The sequence below is a fragment of the Sylvia atricapilla genome, chromosome 5 (genome assembly GCF_009819655.1).
Source record: "Sylvia atricapilla isolate bSylAtr1 chromosome 5, bSylAtr1.pri, whole genome shotgun sequence".
Taxonomy (NCBI): domain Eukaryota; kingdom Metazoa; phylum Chordata; class Aves; order Passeriformes; family Sylviidae; genus Sylvia; species Sylvia atricapilla.
This window is the reverse complement of record NC_089144.1, coordinates 28018548-28042991: the sequence shown is the minus strand read 5'-3', so window position 1 is coordinate 28042991 and position 24444 is coordinate 28018548. Positions and strand designations below refer to the sequence as shown.

The 24444-nt window shown below is 38.1% G+C and overlaps 1 protein-coding gene across 1 annotated transcript in view; it reads right to left on the bottom strand.

Moving 5' to 3' along the window:
• CNTN1 (contactin 1) overlaps window positions 1-24171 on the bottom strand; it is a 151575-nt gene extending 127404 nt beyond the window's left edge. Inside the window, exon 1 of the mRNA XM_066319035.1 lies at window positions 24123-24171. The gene's annotated coding sequence lies outside the window, so the exon portion shown is untranslated. The remainder of the gene's footprint in view (window positions 1-24122) is intronic.
• Window positions 24172-24444: the final 273 nt, after the last annotated feature.

Below are 24444 nucleotides of genomic sequence, written 5' to 3'. Positions count from 1 at the left end.
AATTCCTGAATGTCTATCTGGTATATCCTTTCCCAACAGCTACCAAAACTATAATATAACAGCAGTTAATCACTACTTTGGGATACATCAAAATCAGAAGTTTAGTTTGTCAAATTCTTCACCCATTACCATACTGAGTGCTGGGTCACAATAATTTCTGACAAGCATTAAGCTAGAAGGTACAAGTCATATCAGAAAATGTGATGTTGTGCACCCGACTGCTTAATTAATCATATTAGAATGGGAATAAACCTCACAGAGAGGAGATTCATGTCCCAGGTCATTGCGATCCCCATGAGTTCACTCTGGTCTTACTCTAATCAGTTCTAAGTGGGAAGTTTACTGTGAAAAGAATGCACATGTAGGCACTGTAGACTAATTCACCCTGCACTTACATTACAGTGGCCATCTCCCACTTCTTGCTATGCTGGGAGTGTGCTCCAGATAGATGCCTAAATTTGGACAGATAGCAGCACATGCCTACGCAAGAGTAAGATGCCCATTCTCTGTTAGAAATCTGTCAGAACCTGTTAAGCTCTTGTGGTCTATTCAAGGGCAGCAAGTTAAATCATTCTTATGGTTGTGGACTTTGTCAATTAGATTTCTGTTCTGCAGGATCAGACTGAGAGCATGTCAATCATATGAAGGTACTAACATGTAGACCACTCAATTTACACATTTAATTCTGTCACTGTATCCTCCCTTCATGTGGTTTAACAAGAATATTTCCTGGACATAGGGTAGGAGACATGGTAATTTTGGAAACAGAATAATTCATCCTATTCAAGCTATGTTTGGAATTCCTTAAAGAAAATGAGCAATTGTTTAAACCTGTTTTCATATGTAAATGCCACAACACAAGTGCCATATTGGACAGTTCTGTCCAAAATATGAATTTTGATCATTGACTCAGAAAGAAACTAACCTTCTGCAACTTGAGATAAAAGTTAAAATGGAAAACGTCTCCATGTGATTGCCATTGGTACTGTAATACGTCAGTTAAATAACTAGTTGTGTGAAAAGAAGACATTTTAACAATGTCTGCAATACTTGCCTGATACTTTAGAACTTGTATGTAATATGGTGGGTTCCTTGGAGGAGGAATTAGAAAGTCTGGAGGATAAAGTAAGTCTTATATCTATCAGAGAATTTCATAAGAAGCACAAACAATGCAAATAGAAACTGGTACACTTTCTTTAGAAAACAACAAAGATAAGAAGGGTTTTACAACTTACAAGGGTAAGAGCTAGAAACTGGACAAACTGGTGTTTTTTTGAAGTTACTAGCATCAGCAAACACAAATAGGAATGTTATAGGTATCATTACACTGAAGTACTGCCTAGGTATTTCTCTATGTTAAGACAGGCATCCCCAAAAAAAATCTGACAATCCCTGCTGACAGAAGCTGTAACAATATGACAATCCATGCTGATTGCCTTCTCTGTGTATTTAATTGTATTTTTAGCATTCCCTGATTTGCTAATGAAGAAAAGAAGATAATGAAAACGCCCTGCTCTCCTTGCTCTACTCCTCCTATTCCACACTTCTCATGTAAATGAGACATTCTCATTTTTACTATGCCTAGATAGATGTCAGAAACCCACAAGAAAAAAACCCAAAGATTTATCATTCATCATGAAAACCGGTTCCAGTATAATACACAGCTTCCCAGCCCTACTGGCAAATTTCCCTTTTAAACTAGAAACTCCAGAATTGGGAACTTTCTTTTCAATTTGGAATGGGAAAGTACTCAGGGCACATAAGGTTTTAAGACATGCTACACAGTAGACTGTCTTCCAATCACAGGATCCCATTTTTAGCAGAGTATATTCTGAGACCACAAAACCATTGAATGCAGCCATTTCTTATAAACATCTTATAATTCTTAATTTTATTTCAGTAATTAATTTTTTCAAATACTGCTGTTTCATGTACCTCTGTTTTTCATTCGCTATTCCCTCTTACTATAGTCTAGTCAAGTCAGCCTTGATTTCCAGAATCATGCAAGCACTTAGGTTGAAAAGATTCTTGAGATCAAGTCCAACCATTAATCTAGCACTTCCAAGTCCACCACTAAACCATGTGTTCCTAAGAACCACCTCTCACCATCATTTCCCTCCTCCTACCCTGAACAAAGACCCTGTTTTTGACAACAAATTAATTCTGTTCTCCTTCACATTTTCCAGGTATAAATATTTTATTCTACCATTTATTTGTAACATCCATGACTGCATTCAACTCCACTGCTCAAATCCTCCTTTTTCTCCTCTTTCCATATGCCTATGTCTCCAACAGATATAAATAATGGCATAATAGACAGACATAATAGCAAATTGAGCTTTCTCTTCTTCCTTTGCTTTCCCATTCTTTCCCTGCCCCATCCTCGAAGCACAGAAAATGGTTGTACTCAATCTGTATTTGTTCCACTCTCCTGAGAGCCACAGCCATTTCAGAGTTTCCCAGTCCTTCAGAAACTCATTTCCCCATAGCTGTTTCATTCTCTTCCCATTCTTTTTCCATTCACAAAGGAAAAAATGCCCTAGTGCTTCCTTTAGTCATGAGCACATCTTCCTGCTTTCCTGTTGCTCTTTAATAGTTTTAAACTACTGCTTGAAGTTTTTCTCTTCCTTTCCTCATGACTTTTACCTTTTGCACTCAAAATGTGCAAATGAAACTCTTTAAATCTCTATCATTTGCAGTTATTGTAGGCCTCAGGAAGTTGGCTCATTTTTCATTCTTCCTGACATGCCAATAGTTTTTCATGTTTAGGAGTTTTTACTTCTAATGTTTTGGTTGCCTCGGCACAGTCTTATTCTGATGTCCCTAACTGTTGCTCTGGATGTCATTTAAAGGAACAACTTCATGGTTTCTTCTATGCTTTCTGGAGAATTTTTTGGTCTCTTTTCCTCCTACAACTTTAGTACAATCTCATCTATAGACAGTGTCAACTACTATCTCCTCTTTAGATGCTGCACCTCTACTTCAATACTGCCTCATGAGTTTCAAATCGGTATCTCAGACAGTTTTTCTGATACTGTAAATTCAGGCATCAGCTTAGGCTCCACATAGACAAATTAGGGTTTTCATTACCCACCCCCACAAACTCATTCTGCCAGATCCTTTCTGAATCACTGTGTACAGTCTGAATGTTATCTCTAACCCAAATCATCCTTAGATCATTAAATCCAGACTTGCAAAATCTTTCTGCGTAACACTGCTCATATAAAATCTTTTAATATGTACTTAATTAATACCCTTGTCCAGATTCTCATCATCTCAGAAACAGATTAATCCAAAATCTTGTATTCTGACCTGGACAAACATAGCACCTTATCAAAGCACTGCTGCTCTGAGTGTGTGATTTCAAATAAAAGCAAGTTCCCATTGGTTCCATGGACCACTCTCATTATTATTCTCACTTGGTACTGAACAGCCAACTTACAATTAGTCTGCAAGTTATTTTTCATTATGACCTTGTTAAATTCTCAGTGAACCACTTCAATGCTTCCTCCCATTACACTTCACACTTTGGAAGAACTCAGCAACACCTGCAAAGTTGCTGCACTGCCTTCCTTAAAATTCTTTCTCAAATCTTGTTTGGTATGATAATTGCAAATTAAATTAACAGCATGTAGGCTGCTCTGGAAAGCTGAGGCCACTATCCTCAATGGCTGATCTTCTTTGCAATTCCCCATCTGTCTTTGCCTTTTATGTTATACTTCCACTCACAACTACTATGAGTAATTCTCACTGGGAGAGGGACAGACTTCTTGTTTGTTCAAAGGGACCTTTGTTTGATGACTCTGACTTTTCAGCACTACAGTAATGGAAAGTACCAGAGGGCACAGAACAGAAATTTAACCAGGAAAGAATCTCATAGAAACCATGGATTCGGGCATAGAATTTGAGCTGGGCCCCAGTTCTCACCAAGAAGTCAAGAGGCTGAACAAAATCAAGACTGTCAGTTCAGTCAGTTAAGCTGAAAATGTGATTTTTATCTTCTGTGGACCACTTTGCTACCAATACCTAAACAAGTAGCACAACAAAAACACTGCTTGTTCTGCTTTACTATTTAAATCAGTGTTCCAAGATGTCAAAGATACTAATTATATGAAAATGCTTTCTTTATCATGATCCAGAAACAATCAGGACATTTAATATAATTATATAAATCACATGCCAATATAATTGTCCTACTACATGTACTATACTTATTCTGTAATATAGCACAGGCTTAAAATATCATACTATTTATTTATATTTATTATATAAAATAAAAGAAGAATAAAATGAAATAAAATAAGATAGTAACCACAGTTATTGATACAACAGACTACTATACATATCAATCATATTTAAAGTGCAAAGAGATTCTATATACTGAGAAAAATGCCACTTCAAATGTCCCAAGAGCTCCAAGAGCCAGTTACAGATACAGAGCTGTAGAAAGTACTACTTTCATGTTCTCCTAGGCCTTTACACTCAAACAGCAACAAAGGCCGTATATAAGATAACATACAAAACTTCCCTCCAAATGGTTTACAACGTTTACAGAGTGATTTACTTCAAATCACTGCTGATCCAAAACCATCATCAAGTGGAGCACGACTTGCTGCAGTGTATTCCTCCACAGACTGTCTGTAATACTGATGAGAAAATTCTTCAGGTCTTCTCTTCACATGGTTTTTTGGTCACATCCTTGTCCTCAGGCGAGCTGGCCAACACTTAGAGCAACTGAGCCTCTTCGTAGATTTTGAGCTTAAGAAAAAATCTGTTTGATATGTTTTTTTCCTGTATCTTTGATACTGCTGATTTTGCACTCTACTATGAATGCTTCCTCTACGATGTTCCTGACCTCTGGATTGATTGTTCTAGCCATCATTAGTTAAGAACTCCCTTCATTTGCTTTATTGGTCATCACAGTAACAACTCACATCACCAGATGGACAAAGCAAGCCTATGCTTAATCTGACAGCAATTTGGTGTTGGGTTGCCTACACTAAAGCCAGACTTCTTCCCATATCCTCATTCAAAGACCTACAAAAATTCAGAGTACACCACAGGAATGAAAACACTTATGTGTTTCGCTGAAAAGTAAAGAAAAAGCCAAGTATCCATTACTGTGAGCAGAAATTCAGGGCCACTGCCTGTGCAGGGCATAGCAACAAGTTCAGGGCTGCCAACTCTTTTTAAGCATGAAGCTCAAGCCAATAAATGTTTCCAGCTGACTGAAATGCTTTAATGACCAGCCTTTTACCATACAAGCAAGAGACAAACTGCTGCATCCAAACATCTTGCTGGGGTTGGGTGGGAGGGGGCACTGGGTGAGGGCAGGGACATGCATGGGTAGCCAGGGGCCACAGGCAGCCCTGACCTCAGAGGCACAATTCATGGCCCCTGAACAAGCACTTTGGGGCTGGGCTGATGGCAGCCAGGGCAGCCATGGATCACTGGACAAGACCACTGCAACAGGGCAGGCCTGAGGTCCTCCCCAGATCACAGCACTGTCAGAAGAGTGAGACTGAAATCATGACAGTGCCCATTGTGCCCGCTCTGTCTGTTGCAGCAGAGCTCTCTGCTGAACGCACCCTGCCAATTCCAGGAATCTGGGGAACAGCATGGTCCCGATTCAAAGAGCAGGAATCCAGTGCCCTGAAAAAGTGTTTCAGATACCAAACCACAGAAATATCAACTTATGTTCTCTCTGCAAATTAATACTCATGACAAAGTACATGATAGTCAGAATGCATTTTCTCTGGCTCACTTTGTAATCTGCACATTCGGATTTTTATCTGTTTTCTACTCAGTCTGCAAACTCAGGGAAAGCATATTGCACAGCTTCTTTTCAGAGTGGACTGCTGTCCTTGCCATTGCACTAGACGGCTAGAAGAAATACACGATTTGCTTGCTTAATTTTATTCCATTCCCTACTAATTCTGCATGTCATACTAAACTTTTGAATGAAGAAAATGTCAGCGTGATTCCTAATAAGCAGCATGAGATAGCATTTGGCTGCATGAAAATCACAGGAAAACTGAAATGGGAAGCCAGTTTTTAATCTTCATCCTCATGTCAAACATACTTCCCAGTCAGTACCGCCAAGTGTTTTCACACGCAGGTCAACCTAGATCGGAAGCATGCCAGTAAAGAAGCAAAAAGTGACACAAAATAGAAGGCCTTCTACTTCTGTGCCCCCAACAGCCTGCATTGTCATGACAATCATCCTCTGCTATTCACCACTAGCCCTTTCTCCTCTTTACCAGAGCATGGCTTTTGACTTTTTCATCTGTATTTGTTCACAGTTCTCTGAATCAACAGCTCCATCACGCAACACACAGCATTAGCCCTGTATACCAGAGACAAAATGAACATAAAAATACAAATAGAGGAAAGTTGTTCTTTTCAACTTGTAACAACTGTGTTCCTCCAAATAAAAACCAAATCAGACATTTGGGCTCTCCTAGGAAGGATCTTCCCCAGCAATAATATGCATTCCCAAATCCAGGAACAATCATGTTTTTAATCTTCCAACTTAGAAATGCACTGTGAGAAATTGCTAACTGCAAATGAAGATACAATATGAAATGAGCTCTAAATGTGCATCACAGATTGCAGGGGGGAGAGCCTAGCAATCAACAGAAGCAGAAAACTCTGTTATCAGTGAGAATTTAGTGGAAAATCAATTAAATATGTAAATTTTCACCTTTGGGGAAAAACACAAAACTAAGCCAGACCAGGATTGTAAGGTCTATAAAAATGGGAATGATAAGCCTTCTTTCCTTGAAGCCTTATTTTTTAACCTATGTTAATGTAATTAGTTTACATGGCTTTTTACTTCCTCCTCCCCAAACTGTAATCCTGCATAAACTTTCTGGCATCTTATGTGATTTTTTTCCCAAAAGCGGATTCACAAAACAAACAAACAAAAAGTAGATTTCACCAGCACATACAGAATAGGCTACTTCCATGAGGTGATGCTGAAATCTGAATGAACAAACTAATGTCTAGAACTTTGTATGAACAGACAAAGGAAGAGTAGACAGCACTTTGTGTGAAGCACAACATATGAGATGAACTACAAAACAAAGGGGGTTGCAACCACTACATAGGGTATGCAAGTTCTTTTGCTTGTTTTTGAAGAAGCTAAAGCAATACTACTAAAAACAAATTCCCAATTGCATTTTACTTGATTTTAGCAGCAGAAATAAAAAAGGAAAATGATGACACAGCATCAGAAATACATCTTTTGTACACATTTAAATGTTCACCATTTTTTAAATACATAAAAATCAGGCTAAACATTTCACAGATAAAAAAAATAACAACAAGAAAACAACTTAAGCAATTTAATGCAAAATAAGTATTTTATAGTCATTGGCTAGGGCTTTTTCCTGACATTGTTCTAAGACCAAACATTTTTATTTATATGACCAATGACAGGATGGCCAAAGGACTGGAACATTCTCCTGTTGTTTGCAAATACACTCACATATCTGCACTGACGTGTGCATGGTCCTATGAAGATAAACTAAGAAAATTTTCTAAAAGTTCTTTTAATTACTGAGGTCTGCAAAAACTAACAGCAGGTCCTTGACAAAGAAAATGTTGCATAGGAGTTGAATCACCATATAAGACTAAATACTGTGCCTTATGGGATGCAGAAGTTAAAAAACTGTCAACCTCCCCCCACCCTTTGCCCTCAAAACAGTTAAATTACTGCCTTTTTGTAGTTGTCCATCTTATAGTTCTCCATCAGACTAGTGAGATGAATAATTGAAAGTTAACAATTTGAGTCTTTTAGTTGATGTAAGTTGCCTGTTAACCTTTTAGTTATTTTTCACTTGAGACATTAGCAGGCATACAGAGACTATATTTTTGAAAGAAAAATGCACAGGATGTCTCAAAGGGAAGGAGACTGCAGTGAACAGCTTAATGGATATGTACTATAACCCACCATATATGTCCATGAAGGAAAGTAGCAACATAAATAAAAAGTACAAATATGCAAGCCTTCTAGCTACCCCACATGAAAACTCTAAATTCTGAAGATACTATCATTTTGTGTTAGCTTAATTGAGTGTTGGGGGGGCTATAATTTTTAGGGTTTACAGAAAGTGATGGACTCCATTCTGTATATAAAGTTTTTATTTATAACAGCAGTAGAAGCTATGGGTACTGACAAACAATGAAACTATGGCCAAATCCTGAAATAAACTGCAAATATACCATCTGGCACTTAAGATTTAACTAAATGTCACTGATACAGCCCACCTGTTCTGAGAAGTTTCATTATAGTGAAGTTCCACCCAATTTCTCATCGAATTTATTAATTTCTTTCAAGCATGAAGATAGTCTAAAATAAAACAACTGAAGGCATACAAATTTAAAAGTAAATAACAGAATTTATCCATTAGAGAATGAAATATAGATAGATTTAGTGACCTCTAAAGAGCCAATTAAGTTAGTGTTGAACTTAAAAGAGATGCTGGCCATATTCTACCTCTTCCTCTTGTTTTCAGTGCACTTTCTGCCAAAAAGCACGTAAAAGGTTTTGTTCCTATCAGATTGAGTAATATCCTAAGATAACCTGACAATGAAGGACAGGAATCCTCTAACCAATTCAATTTTGATCTTACCAGTGTATTTCCAGACCACTGATATGTTATCACATCTTAAAATGCTAGTAACCTTTTGCAATAGGAGCACTGAATTTGATAGATGTCTCTTACCAGAATTTTCCTCTTATTTCCTAATATAAAAAAAATAAAAATTGCTGCTGTGTTGCACAAAACATCGAGCACAAATTAGTGACATTTAAATGATTATACAAACTTAAAACAGTGGCCAAGGTTTGAAAAATCCTTCTTCTAACCTACAGGCTCCAATTTTGCCACAGAGCTACTGGCAGTTTCTATAAACTTCAGCAGGACTGCAGGGTTGTTGCAGTGTGGGAAATGTTTGTTTCATAGTAGTTAGTTATGTTTATCTGTTATTTCCATATAAACAAGCTGAGATATCAATGAACAGCACTGTCGCTTTCAAAGGAAACATAACTAGCTGGGAGGGTAACATCGCAGGATTTTCACTTACACCTATCTGAGCCTGGATGGAGGAGGTGGGTTTGCCCCAGCAAGCGGTAAGCACTGTCCTGCATCATATGCAGTGACTATGCTGCTCTGACAAAAAGATTTTTGTAAGGGACACCCTGCATGGAGGACAACACAGTCTGTCAAACCCAAACCCTATGAAACTCACCAATTACAGAGCTTTCCCTGGCTCTGCTATCTCCTCCTCTAGTTCCTCAGTGATGTATGTGTATCTTAAATGATGATGTTTAGACTACAAATACTTTGCATAGTATGTTCTGTAGAGGGCTGAGATAATTGAGTCAGCTGCCTGCAATTTCTTTTGCACATGTTGCACAGAGGAATCTGGGGCATTCAGAAGGGAGGGAGGGCAAGAGCATGACTTTTCCACAGCTCCCTAAGCTCAACAAACTCACAAGGTGCTCTCTGCCACCTTGGAGAGCCTCTGTCTCAGGATGCCACCCACCCAAGAAGCTGCCTGCCATGCAGTGTGGGGTTAGCTGCTGCAGTAACAGGGGTGTACCAAGCTGGGGCTGTGCCCAAATCAAGTAGGAAATCCCAGATTGGATCGGGAACTTCCTTGAGGTAAGGAAGGAGCAGATCTAGTTACAAAATCAGTGGAAACAGAGGGAACTGCATAGCTGTTTCACCATACCAGGGGAAAAAGCCAGCTCTGTAAGGGTACAGCAGGAGTGATGGATATTCAAAGCCTTTTATTTTTATGTGCTTATCTACAGCTTTTCTTATTTAATTACAGTTTATAAATTTGTGTTGTAATGAAATTACCTTTTAAGTCCGACGGTCTACTTGAGTAACTCATCAGATAGGAAGAAGGTAAACCTCTGCTACTTACTTCTGTTCTCCAAACAAACAAACACAAGCTTGTCATATAAATGGATTAAAAAAAAAATCCTCTGGCTTCTCAGTCCATTATTCTGTTATCAAGGAACACCTCTCAAAATTTAAGTATGCTTGATACCTTGTTCAGTTTGATATATGGTCTCATCCAAAAAAAGAAGCATGTTAGAGTCTAACTACTGTTAGAGGAAACCAATAACCGGTATAAATGCTTGGAGGTGTGGGACCTGTAAGAAAGATGGCACAAGCAGAGAGTCAAGAATCGATGAATCAATGATACATAAACCACCAGGAAGGATCAAGTGTGTTAGTGCTACCACTTCTCTTCAATGTTCACCTCAATGAGCTGTAGAAATGCTCACTGAAAAGTAGGAACAGCTTGTCAAAATGAGCCAGCCTTGGTTTAGTCACTATGTAAAGTCATTTTTATTCTCAAATTCTCCTTTTCACTGACACAAAGACCTAGATCCAAGATACATTTGAAGGTTCCTAACTTTTCAGACTCTGCTGCTTTTCTTCTAGATTTGAAAAGAAAATTTTTTACCTTTTAAAGGTCAACTCAGACTGCTCAGACTTTCTTGCTTTCCTCAACAGGGAAAAATTTGAAGATTTATTATCTACTCCCATGTGATACAAACAGTGCACCTCCAAGTCACAAAGGATTGATTTTTACCAGAAATAGTAATAATTATCAGTAAGCAAGAAAGTAAATAAATTGCACTAAGATTGCTAAGGCACATTTATAAACTATTGGAACCAACGCTCTAATTCCTATATGCAGTTAGATTCACAGGGGAATTTACACTTTAATACTTTTCATTAATAATTATTGCTATAATTCCCTTATTATGATGATCAAGGAAGCTTTAATTTGGAAGATGTAACAATCATCTGGGCCCCAATCCAGCAAAGCACTTTAAAATGTTAATTTTCATCATAAAAATAACCAACTGGATTTGAACAGGACTGACATGCTTAAGATAATCTTGGCTTTGTTAGGCCTATAATGGAAAAAGCAAGTAGAAACATTATATAAAAGTAGTCCATGAAATCCTGCCAGAACTTTGCCTCAATATTACACCATTATCATACATTCTCCAAGGAGCTGCTTTCTGCTAGGAGACTACCTTGTAAAATGAAGAACTTTTATAGGAACTAATTTAGAAGAAAAAGATCCATTATGGAGCCAAGGACTCTTAAAACAAACATACAACAAAAAGCCAGATGATTACAAGATCCATATCTGGTACTTAAGGCCGAGATTAAAGTGTCTGACATGAAAACAAACCCTGAATCAGATCTTCCACATCTGATTTTGAAATGTGTTTTCTTTTTCTTTATACAGATTTTCCAATAAGCAGTTGTAAAAGCTCCTTCAGAAACAAATACTTGGGGTAGGTAACTGGGTGATCAGTTGCAATTTATGGAAGAAAAGGAAGAAACATAAGAACACATTTTATTCAACATCTTGACGACATTTGCCTTTGGACTGGGTAGGAGCTGATCACAGTAGTTACGGACAAGCCGCCAAGCCTCTGCTATCTTTCTGGAGGATAGATCAAGACTACCCCTGGGGATAATGGTATGTTTTTGGACAAAAAAACCTCAATATAGCCCAGCAATGTGCATATGAAGCCCAGAAGGTGAAACATATCATGGGCTGCATCAAAAAAAGGCATGATATGCAGGCCACATGAGGTGATTCTGCCCTTTACTCTGCTAAGACCCCAACTGGAGCACTGTGTCCAGCTCTGGGGTCCCCAACACAAAAAGGACATGGCCCTGTTGGAAGGAGTCCAGAGGAGGGCCACCAGGTTGATCACAGAGCTGGAGCACACTCCTATGAAGACAGGCTGAGACAGTTGGGGCTATTTAGCCTGGAAAAGAGAAAACTCTGGGAAGACCTTATAGTGCCTTCCAGTATCTAAAGGTACTTACAAGAAAGCAAGAAAGGGACTTTTCACAAGGGCGTGTAGTGACAGAACAAGGGAGAATAGCCTTAAATTGAAGGAGGGTAGGTTTAGATTGGATATTAGGAAAAAAATCTTTACTGTGAGGGTATCAGACACTGGCAGAGGTTACCCAGAGAAACTAGGTAGAGAAAACACTTCTCATTCCTGGGAAGTGTTCAGTGTCAGGCTCTGAGTAACTTGCTCTAGTGGAAGGTGTCCCTGATGAAGGAAGGGGAGTTGAAAGGAGATTATCTTTAAAGTCCCCCCACAAATCATTTCATGATTCTATGAAGGGATCCAATCTCTTTTATCTTACCTGATGCAGAGTGCCCGCCTTTAAGTCTGTGAGCTTGTCACAGTATGTCAAGGCTCCCAGAAGCTACCTACCCATCTGCTTAAAAGAAGCAGTACACCTCTTCAGAATCCCCTATGGAAATGTTCTTTTTTGACCAAAGACTTTTGCAGTATACTAGAAATTTACAAAACATCACCAGTCATAGTGCTCAGCCTTTAGACAAGTCTTTTTTGGCAGCACAGATCTTTTTTCTTTTTTTTTTTTTTTTTTTTTTTTTCACCAAACAGGAAAACAGTAGTGGTCAAGGAAGAGTGTCTCTGAATTTCTGTAATAAAATTTAATCTGCATTTATATGCAGCAGAATGTATTCTGAAGAACCCAAATAAATTGTCAGCAGTTTTTGAGAACAACGTGAACAACTTGCTGCCTTTTTATTCTACAACGTTTGATCATGCTCTCCTTTTATTTTTTCTTTTGCTCTTGAGACCAATTATATTCTCTGGTTATATATTTAAGAAATTAATTTTATGTATAGAGTCCAGTGAATTCAGCACCAGTATCTGATAATAAAACCTTTGCCTATGCCTCTTGCCCTATGCTAGACAAAGATTTCTCCTTCTAAATGAACTCAGCATAATTAAGAATGAAACACGATGAGAGGTTTCGAATAAAATCACTTTTCGAATGCTCTGTCCATGTTCCAGATACTTTTATAAAGTAACCTACCAAATTTTAAGTGCAGGTTCTTACTTGCATTCTCCCTGAGTAGCTAGTGACCACTAGGTTCTATTCCAGTGTACACAGCATTTGGAGACACACCACTTCCCATTCATGTAACACACATCTTCAATTACCCCTCACACCTATGCTTAGATTATTGATGTTTCTAAAGTAATGTTGATGAGTTTCAAACATAACATACTTAGAACCTTTAATTTCAAATCATACCACCTCCCTCTGCCTACCCAGAGCATAAAAAACAACCAGAACAAAAGGACATCATATTGAGGAGGCAGGAAACCAGGAGAAGATGTAAAGGCCATTTTATGGTTCACATTTTGCATGATGTTTCAACTCTATTAAAAATAGCTCAGTACCAGAAAATACGATTGCATATATCATTAACTGTGCTAGAACAAATTATATTTGAGTTGCTGAAAATATAATGCACTGCTAGTGGAATGAAAGTGGATTGCCTGACTCATTCAGGCTGAAGGTTAATCCTGGAGGTTTCAGAAACCAAATGGAATAAAAGCAAAGAACCCCCACACCACCACTGAAGAACATTTCACTAATTACATGCACTTCTATACAGCTCCCAAACTTGACGCAAATGCTTTATGAAGAAAACCAGCGTAACAGTCTAGGCTATGAAGTTTATCTGTATGCCATGTGCTCAGCCAGCTCTGGAAGCAGCAGCAGGTGACCTGTCCCCAGCCTGCTGGGAGAGCCCTGATGTGGTTGTTGCACTACGAGTTTACCTAACAGTCCTCCCCTCATCCATACTGGTGGCACAAACATATTAAACACCTTGAACCTGTCATGGCATTGTATAGGCTGGTTCATACAAAACAAACTACATTCCCTATTTTATGACTGTGTTGACATTATATGCTATGCTCCAGCTATGTCCTAATTTGAGATGATATCTGAATGATAACTTATCTTTACTGCTTTTTCTTCTTCCGCTCTTCTCTCGAGGTGCAACACTTTCCTAACATATCAAGGCTGGAAAGAAGCCATGTTGTATTTAAGGAGATCCTGTAAATTAAAAGTCTGACAGGTGAGGACTGTTTGAGTGTGCATGTGTCCTAAGATCAGGATTTTGGATTATAGCACAGATGGCATAAATGCTGCAGGTATCCAAAGCTTAGCTTAATGCAACATCCTAAAGCTTACTCTAACATCCTAAGAGCAGCAACTAGGACCCTAAAGAGAAAAGTGTTTGGATTTCCTCAATGAATACCTTTGTCCTTAATCTTTTCAAACCTTACACCCTTAAACACAAAGAACTGTGTTTCTCTTACACCCTTTATCAGGGCTATCAATAATTTTTGGCTGTCCTTTAGAATTTTATTAACCTCTTTAGATAGAATAGACTGTGGTGATAATGTCAAGAAATAATTTTGCAAAATATGTTTCCTTTTATCAATTTTAAAATACTTTTGAAATAATCGGATTACTATGTCACTATTAATATTATTTGAAAAACTAGGTGGAACTTTATATACAGATGGTCAACTTCTATTGATCTAATTGTAGTTCTCCAATTAATTTGAAGTATTTAATATATCATTCTCTTCTTCACTGGAAGTATTTCATCTGCAAAATGAACTGTCCTGAACAACTACTTTGCAAAATTGTTCATCTGTGCATCAAAATATTTCTCTAAAATGTCTAGCTATTCATAGTTTTGAAGGTATTGTCTAACCTGTTCCAGATGCTTTTATGTCTTTATGCTGACAGATCACATACCTTTGATTTTGATCCTAGGTCCTCTTCTTTGCACTATATCTTCATATTTTGTTCAAAGTATTCTTATTTTTATTAAAACTGATCTCCTCTAGGTGCAATACCAATTTTTCTGTGTCCCTTATCTTACCACAGGCTCTCTGATGAGCTGTCTGGCACACAGGTGAATCGAGGAGGACAAGGGCAGGTCAGTGGTAGTCACATCTCCCCATGCTGGGAATCTACATCTCTGACTTGCCAGTCAGAGGTCGAATTTAACAAACTTTACAGCACTCATAATGGCTTTTTTCTTCACTCTTCCTGGATAAGGTGCATGATTTGATTTCCTGTTCTTCATTCTGGCTTGATGCCAAAGGCCATTCTAGCTTTTATAAAAGCAAAACTTCTGAACTAATATTATGCTTTGCTTTTAGAAATTATTCATAGGACTCAAATCCTTTTGTCACAGTACAGTAAAAGTATATATATTGACACTAGCAAAAATAAAAACATAAACGACTAGCTGCCAAAATAATACATAATGTGAAGTATTTAAATTCACTGTGACTCCATAAAGAAGTGTGGTTTTTTAAAACTGTCTTTTGGAGTGACATATGAGGACTAATGTTAATCCATTGACAGACTGGACAAAAGTATTTCTGAAGCTGTACATTGGGCAGCTGAGCTGTATTCCACACTACTGTCAGAGAACAGAAACAAAAAATGGTTCACAGACAATAATTCTAAAGATATAATATGAAGCAAAATAGCTCTAGCTGCACTGAGCATAAATGTATAGAGACTCAGTTTTCCACCCATTCTCATCTCTGAGACATCTTATGTCGAAAACTGCATGGTTGGGGAATTCAGTAATTACTTTACTTGAAAACTGAAACATGAATGGTGAAATTAAAAAAAAGAAAGGTAATAATTTTTTCTGTGCTTAACAGATGTAATGAAACAAGATTTCCTACAGACTGAAGTCCTACTTCTCTCATGCTTCTTAAACAAAATAATTCCAGCTTCTCTCCCAGCACATGTACTTCCCGACATCTCTTCTGGGCAGGAGACACCACCTGCTGTGCTTAGGCCAAAGAAATGTTCATGTTGATTGCTGCCAAGTAAAATGTATAACAGCTTTCTACTCAGGAGGGCACTGATTTGAGTTTTTCCTCTTTACTGAGCCACAGACACTGTGAAACTTATAAAGAACTTAATTCTCTTCAAGGTTTCCAGAAGGCCTCCCTCCTATTAGTGGGAACTAGTACAGCAGTTCAAAACTTGATGTAGAGGACTGACAGGCAGAAAGCGGTTGCACAATCCTTACCGAATTGAAGTTCCATTACATTAGCAGTGCTGGCAGCACAAGCTCTATGAAAATTTCATTAGCTTATTAAATTTACTGAGTTATGTAACATAGGACTGCCATAATGTAGTTAAATATACATTAAAAGTACACCCTAAAATGTTTATTTTGAATTTTATATGTACCCTGCACACCATCATTTATATATATGATGTGTCCTTGTGCGAAATAAGTCCCCAAAAGAATCTGAATTGTATTCATGACTTTTTTTTTTCAGCTGTAGGTTCTCACCAAAACAGAAATCAACCTAAATGGGTGATGAGATACTCCAATCCTTGCACACCTCCAAGGCTGAGCAGCTGGAGTACAAACTGACAGTGGCTGGTACCACAGGTGCATCTGAACACAGCCAAAGGGCTGTGCCTAAACCAGGCAGAGCAAGGAGCTGGAGTAGTTCACAAGGCAGCTCCAAGAGCTATTCTGTCACCTACTCACTCATGAGTCTTGACAGCTTCTACTTCTGGCTTAAATGTTATGATGAATATAAAGAAGCTTTAGTTTTACTCTGTATTGAAAGTAAAGGTCAAACAGCATTCATGTTGTGCTCACCCTACTGCTGTCTTTTCCATGCCTTCCCCAAAGGTGGACTGGCTTTCACCACAATCACAGCTCTGCTCTTTAAGATCCAGAGTTGCTTAAGTATTTCCTTCCTACAACTGCCATGATTGTTCATTCCTTTCTTAGTTACACCCTTGAGAAACAACTAGTCCAGGTTTGGGTTGAGCAGTTCAGACACCTTGTTTTCTTCAGGTGGTTTCCATTCAGGGAAGGCCTATGAAAAACCCCTTGACACCTCCTGGTTTCTGCACTTCTCATGAGGAATTTCCAGGTTTCCCAGCCCTACTCTGTGAGGCTGAGCAGTGTTGCTGGCAACCAGCTGCTTGTTTCACCTGTAAAAACATCCATAGTCTGATTGCTCCTGTCACAATTTCCCAGACGCAGTTTGGCTATTACATGCAAATGTCTCTTATGAAATGACTGTACAAAGCTAAATGAAAGCCTCCTGTCAAAACAGAGATTGTGATGAAGATGCTGCTTAGAGAACCAACACCAAATTCACACAGACGTGTTCCCAGCCTACACAAACATCATTCACTTTGAGAAGGATTGTTTTTCATTTTCCATAAAATGAGAGGATGAGAGATCAGAAATACACAGGTTGCATCTCCCACCTGAAATATGATCTTCAAGACAATTTCTCTAAGAATTGGTTATCATGAGGCAAGTAACTGACAGCAAGTTAATGCAGCTCAGGAAACTGAAACACCTAATTTAATACCTGAGCTTCCTAAACAATAGGCCTGAAATACCAATACCAAAAATTTCACTCTTCCAGGACTTCACCACACAAGAATATGACCAGCTGGTTCAGTATTGCTCAACTGAATTTCACTGCAAAAACCAGTAATGGCAATTATTTATAAAGTAATATTGCAGCCACAAAAAAACGTCACACACACACAACTGGAACGTACTTAAGACATGCATGCAGACACAACAGTGAGCAGGGCTCAACAGTCTCAGCAAGGAGGAGACTTCAATCATAAGCCACAGCTTTCACCTGAGTTTGAATTCAAAATATAAATAAGACTGACTTTCCTTAACCACCATGAAATGAAACATACAGTATTGTTCTCAGTTTCTATTACTGTTTAATTTAAATCTTTTATTAACTCCAATGCATGTTGTGGCTATAGGAGAACATTTTAATTTAGAAGAATATTTTCATCCTCAAGCTCTGTTGTGAAACAGAAGAAGGAACACTTTCAAGATGCAATCAAGTCTGTAGCCATAAAGCAATGTGCTGGCCATTTTTGCTTTTCCCTGTGCAGACCTGGTAGAGAGATGGTAGCTGGTGAGTTTGTCAACCTCAGTACTCCACACCTGTGATTTTTATGGAAGAAGACTACTTGTTGCTTATAAGATTACTGCATTCAGTAGTTTTTTGCTATGGTTATGAACAAGCTGGTAGGAATCTGTAAAATCTGTAAGGGATAGATGTGGTTTAAGAGCCCAAAGTGTCTTTGCGTCCTTTAGGCAAGCCTAAGTGAAGAGAGTAATAGCTGGTGTGAGTTCAGTGGCCTAAAATTCTTTTTTCTAATGTCAGATAATTGATTGGATTTCATTGGAAGCAATTACTCCAAAAGGATTGAAACAGTGACAGAAAGAGAAAACTGAGCTAAGAAAAATGGGGTAAAATGGAAAGGAGGAGAATGAAACAAAAAATATCAACAGAAAAAATAGAAATAGGAAGCACTTGGGCCATCTAGATCAGTTTGTATACCTCGGCAGTATACATACATCACCTTGCACCATTTCATACTTTGATTACCTATTTTTGACAGAGCTCTAGAAACAAACTTAAATTTCAAAATGAAGGTATCCCTAGTAAAAACAAGAAGTCCCTGCAGCCCACATCCCTCTTGTTTCTGCAGAGAAGATCCCCTCTAGCAATATTTTTCTGGCAAAGCAGATTTCCTTTGCCACTACTCAGATGAAAAATGGGACCGCCTCTCCAGAAGTGCTCTGCAGTTACAGACTCTGACAATGGCAGACTCAAGTCTACTAAGAACATCAGCCAATCCAGCTAACACCAGTATCACCTCCAGCTGTGGAAGCCACTTTTCTGATCCATTTGATCTATCCCATAGCTTATTTCCTGGGAGAACAGCCCACCTGCCTGCTGCCAAAACAGACTCACTGCTTTCCCATCACTTCCCCACGCATATCTTCTCACCAGAACAGCACAGAGTAGACAGCAGATGGTCTCTCTCCTGTCCACACATAATGCACACCCAAAAGCTCAACTCCTCCACACCATTATTTCAACTAATATAAGATTTTTTCTATGTTACTTCAGCAGTATCACAGTGAATAGTAATCTAATTTGCAGAAGCAATTGCTTAAATCTTTATGTTGTTCTGGTCTTTTCAATGCTCTGCATTCCAAGGGAGATGCTGGTAAGTTTTGGAGAAACTTTCAAGAGTTAAAACAGTAGCCAGGATACACACTGTATTAACCAAAAACTTCAAAGGAGATTATTGAGATTCTCTGAAGCTTATTCTGTGAGAAAAATCAAATATCCCATCCTCCTGCATCCACAGGAGTGACTAAAACAGGTATCATCCAGGAGAGAGCAATTCCATTAAAACCTCTCTTGTTTGTGTGTATGCATTAATTTATGTGTGTATAGACATGCAGGTGTATGCAGATGACATTAAAAAGAGATAAGGAATCGCTAGCAGCACTGCTGTTTAAATTACCATGACGCAGGATTAGCAGAGCATATGTAATTCAGCAATTTGCAAAATCAGGTATGCACTATTCAGTCATTTATAATTCATGTTTGGATCAGATTGTTGTCCAGCTCTCAGTTACAAAGTACGATGCTTCTGCTATTCTTTTTCAATTTTCATATGGTATTATTCTGAAGAATAAGCATGAAATCTTATCTTTAAAATAGAGAGCTATATCACAAAAGACTCTCAAGCAAACTAAGCAAGGACCAGGAAACCAGCTGAAGGTGCACTTCTAGTATGCAGTTTTAGTCATTCTTGAAGTGCTAAACAGCAGGATTATATAATAACACATAAATGTTCTTAGAATGAATATTTAATTTATGCTTTTGTATTTGGTATAATTAGGACAGTACATGATATTAGTGAAGTCATTACTAGTATTCTGCATTTAGTTCTTGAATCAACACCTTAAAAGAATATTTAATAATATTAATTTTAAATATTAATTTAATGTTTAAATGAAAAGTTTTTGTTTCGTCACAGTGGACAAACTTACCTCAGGCAGGACCTAAAGAACTTTAACCCATCTGGTTATTCAAAAGAAAGCTAAGATGAAATTGTATACTCCACAAATACCAGCAGACAATAACAGATTCCATACTATATGTAGTGGTTCTGGGTAGGATTCATACAGCTTATTGTTTAAAAAATGTGTAGTGTAAACATTAATCTGCGATCTCTTGAGTTGCTTTTACGTGAATAAGCATTTTTAATAACGCAAGTATCAACAAATCGAGCATCTTACTGAGACACCTTTAAAAAAAATCCCATACATTTCAAATTAATGTTTGTATAGAGGAAAGGCTCTGTGGTCTACAACTATCTAGTAATTGCTTTTGGGTCTTAAAAGTTGTTACTTAAAGAGAGTAACAACTGCTTTGCATAATTATTGGAAGTTCCAGTAAGCGCTGTTTTTCAGAAGTAGTCTCTTCATAATGAAAAACACACACTGTTCTTGATGCAAAGTGAAAAGTCACATACCAAAGATGTCAGAGTCCTGCAAGGCCATTTGGCACACTATTTTAGTCCATATGAATCACTTCTTAATTACTTTGTAAAACTGGCAACATATAAAAGTGCATTAATGACTTGCCTTGATTCAAATAGATTCCAGCACACCCATGATCTAAGTGCCTAACACAGATGCTTCCTCAAGAAAAGGAGGTGGTGTTTGACCCCAGCATCAATTCCAGTGGTTGGCTAGACAAATATCCATATGATCTTCCTCCCACCGGCTCTGCCGAGGGAGTGCAGAGTGTTGACACATGAACAAGGAAACATTCTGAGAATCAGCAAGTATTCTGCCCCTAATCTGCAATAAATTATGCTGTTTATGTAGAGAGTGCTTCTTCTGAGCAAAATACAGTTTAATTTTCTTTTGCAAAGGAAGGGCTTGTGAGTTATTTTGGGAATTTGTATACACCATCTCTGTTACTTCAGTTACTGTGTTTTCTCCATGGTTACTGGCTTTTGTGGTCCACTCTAGCAAAGACTTCTCTGGACAACCCCAACTTGTAAATATCTATGCCTGACACTCAATATTTTCTGCTGGTTTGACAATGATTGTACTCACTCCTTGGCAATAGCTAATATGTGCTTCCATACTGTCCTACCTAGTCAAAGTCAAAGGATTTTGTCGACAGTGGCAGTAGCACTTGGGAGATGCCTTTCAGTAACATGCCAGTCACATTTTAACTCCAAGCAGGGTAGAAAAGTACTCAGGCATGTTAAGAAACTGCAGTAGTAACTACACTGAAGTATGCATGTAGTAAACACAACCTCTTAAAAAGTTAAATGTCGAAGGCACACAGTTCTGCCTATTTCACAAGAAAATTAGTCGAAGACACAAATACAATTGATTCAGGCAACCTTAGCTAGACATACTTCATCTTTTCACAGTCCCCCCTGTGTCAAATACCTAAATAAATTATAGTCCTAAGCAAAATTTTCTTAACAAGAAAAATGGCAAGATAAATTACCTGGCCTGTTCTAATGTATCAGTGTATCAATCAATAACTCCATTTCTGCAAATCTGCAGCAGTTTTGTAAGATACTGCTGTGCACAGTGCTACTGAAAAAATCTGTTGACTTTCTTTTAAACACAAAAATCTCAAAAGCACAATTAACTGCACTGTTGGGAAAACTGGTGCTTGTGCGAAACAACTCACAGGTGAAGATCTTTTATCAAGACCACAATCCTGCACTGTTACATTTCTGCCAGTTTCCTCCACAAGAGGAGCAGACCACTCCCACAAGGTTGAGAATGTGGAGCACCAGAAACCGAGGCAGTTGAGTAATTCATCTCTCTTGAGAGGAGTAAGACATGATTGCACTCTGTACTGGCTGGCACAAACTCTTGAACAGCAATCTACTATGTGGAAAACAGATTGGCCTTTATATTTTGCTTAGGCCTTTACCAAGAGCATCTCAAAACACTTAAGTAATTTGAAAATAATGCCTCCAATATAAAAGGCAGATGCATAGTTATAGAAATTCAAGTATAATAAGCAGAATCTATCCTATGAAGGCCTTTCCAGGGAAATTCTTTTTGGACCTGTTTCTGGTAATTTGAAAATATCCAAAAGGAATTCTACAAGACTGTTGGCAAGTATTTAGTCTGAAGTAACTCTTATAACCAGACAGATCTAATCTTTCATGCTTAGAGGCACTGCAATGAGAAAGAGACTGCACTGCTTCACAGAAATACAACTATATATGAAAAGCAGTAGTTTTGAATGTCTGAATATTTAATTAGCTCATAGCATGCCTCAAAGATGCCCTTCTAGATGAGAGTCTACAGCTTCTGCAACAGTTAACACATCACCATTACTTCTGCTGAATACCCGAAGAATGATAGACTTGCATCTCAACCCTCTCTTCAAATACATGAGAGCCACTGTGCTTGGTCTTATCACAGAATCATGACTCAGTCAGACATTGAGAGATGCACACAACAGACACTTTGTGCCACTATCCTGCAGCCTTGACCTCAGTGCTGAGTTCTGCCAGAGGGTACTCCTCTGTGGCAGCTCAGCATGGCTCAGCATCTCTCCCAGACCTGAACAAAATACCAACGACCAGCAGATCCTACAAACATTGGCCAATCCCATAAGGTCAGAGAATAATAGGGAGGCTGCAGTGTTGCATTCCAGCTGTGCTGCCCTACCCCCAGCCTCTCTTGTCATTTTACATGACAAGCACTGTCTCAAGATGGTGATCAGAGCTATATGCTTTGCATGTGACCTGCTCCCTCTCTGCATCCCAGGAGCTCAGGAGAAGCTGTGCAGGAGGCAAGTGGCTTACTCCCAGCTGCTTCCTTCCCTGGGGAAAAGTACTGAATTACATTACACCTGACCTCAGTGCAGCTGCACAGACCACAGCGCTACCTGATGAGCTTGCAGGCAGGTGCCCTCTCCCAGCAGAGATTAAGCAATACCATTTTCCACTGCAGGGAAGTGCACACTTCTGTACTTACACCTTCCACACCTCTGTAAGCATCTTTGTTCTTCATTTTCCTTTTTTTTTTTCCCAGGTAAAGAATAAAAGTAATATTCATCTTTACTGATGACAGAAATAAATTAGAAACAGCAGGATACTGTGGCCATTTTGAATGAAGACAAAAAGCATCAGGTATAACCAGCTGCTTCTGGGATCACGAGCTCATTCACACAGAAAAATAAGCAGTTCTTTAATAAGAGAGCAACAGCATGTGCCATGCCATTTATGGGTTTGTTGATAAGGAAAGTATAACATGTACTTGGAAAACTAAGTGCAACAAGGATGGATACACTTTTTCTCAAACAGAAAAGGAATGTGAAGAATTTCATGGATCTCACCTCAAACAGAGAACAGGTTTCAAGAACAAAAGATCTGTCTCATAAATACTTTTTCCACGGGGAAAAAAGATGCCCTTGTAAGGACAGAGGGCAGAAGCCCTATGAACATCTACTTGCAACTGTGTGCATTTGCTGCAAGTTTGAGAAATGCTAATGGCTCCAATAGATCTGGCTGATAAGAAGCTTCACTTGTATGTGAATCATACTAAGAGCCAAGTACAGCTGTGTAAGGACATGACCTAATACAGTGAGGTATGATATCATAATCATAATCTAAATAGAAAAGCATTGCCAAACTTCCAGAACTCTGATCAGACAACTGGAATCACAAATAGCTATTAATAAGCTGCACTTACATCTTTGTTAATGAAGAAACCAGTTTTACAGAACATAAATAAAAACAGCTGAAGAGATGAGTTAGCTCTTCTCAGAAAATATATGATAAATCAAGGTTCAAAGACTGAAATAATTCCTAAAATGTATGCCATTTCATTAGCATTGAACAGTCATGTCATACTATACAATACATACATATTAATGAACAGGGTATAATCTACATACTGTCATATATACAAAAAGTAATGTCATAGTAATTTGGAAATGGATGAAAGATCCAGAAAAATATTTGACTCTATTAGAATTAATTAAACAGTAAAACTAGGGATTTGGGGGCTATTTGTCAGGCAGGTTAACTAAGGATGACTAAAAACTTAAGTCTGAACTACATTAATTTGTTTGTTAAGTTACAATTAACTGAAGCAGTATGTGAAACAGAAATGCAATCAGGCATTTCACAAAAAAATCCCAAACCACAATGAATATGAAGAATTACTGTAATTTGTTTATATTACACAAATCCCTTGGGTCAAGTCCTACAGGAACATTCAACAAAACAGCTTGTCAAAGACACCAAGATTCAGCCTCTCAGAAAGATTACTTTAAATTGTATGTAAGAGCTGAAAAAATAAAAATCACCAACCTCTAATAAGGTAGACTCTGTTTCACTGCAGATCCAGAGGCAGTATCTGGAATTGAATAAAAACAGGGTTCAGTTGTTTGCTCAATCCTCAGTTTTTCAGTCACCAATTGTTAGAATTTGTTATGCATATTTTCTTAATGTTCTTATACAATTAATTTATTCTCAGATGTTTCTAGAATTCATAAATATCTGGGTGTCCAGTTAGTCACTTTTTTTGTATAAAGATAGGACATACTCATAAAATTCTACTAAAATTAAACTTTAAAAGCAGCGTACACTTGTGTGGCTTTATTTTTCCTGATTACTTCACAACAAGCTATCA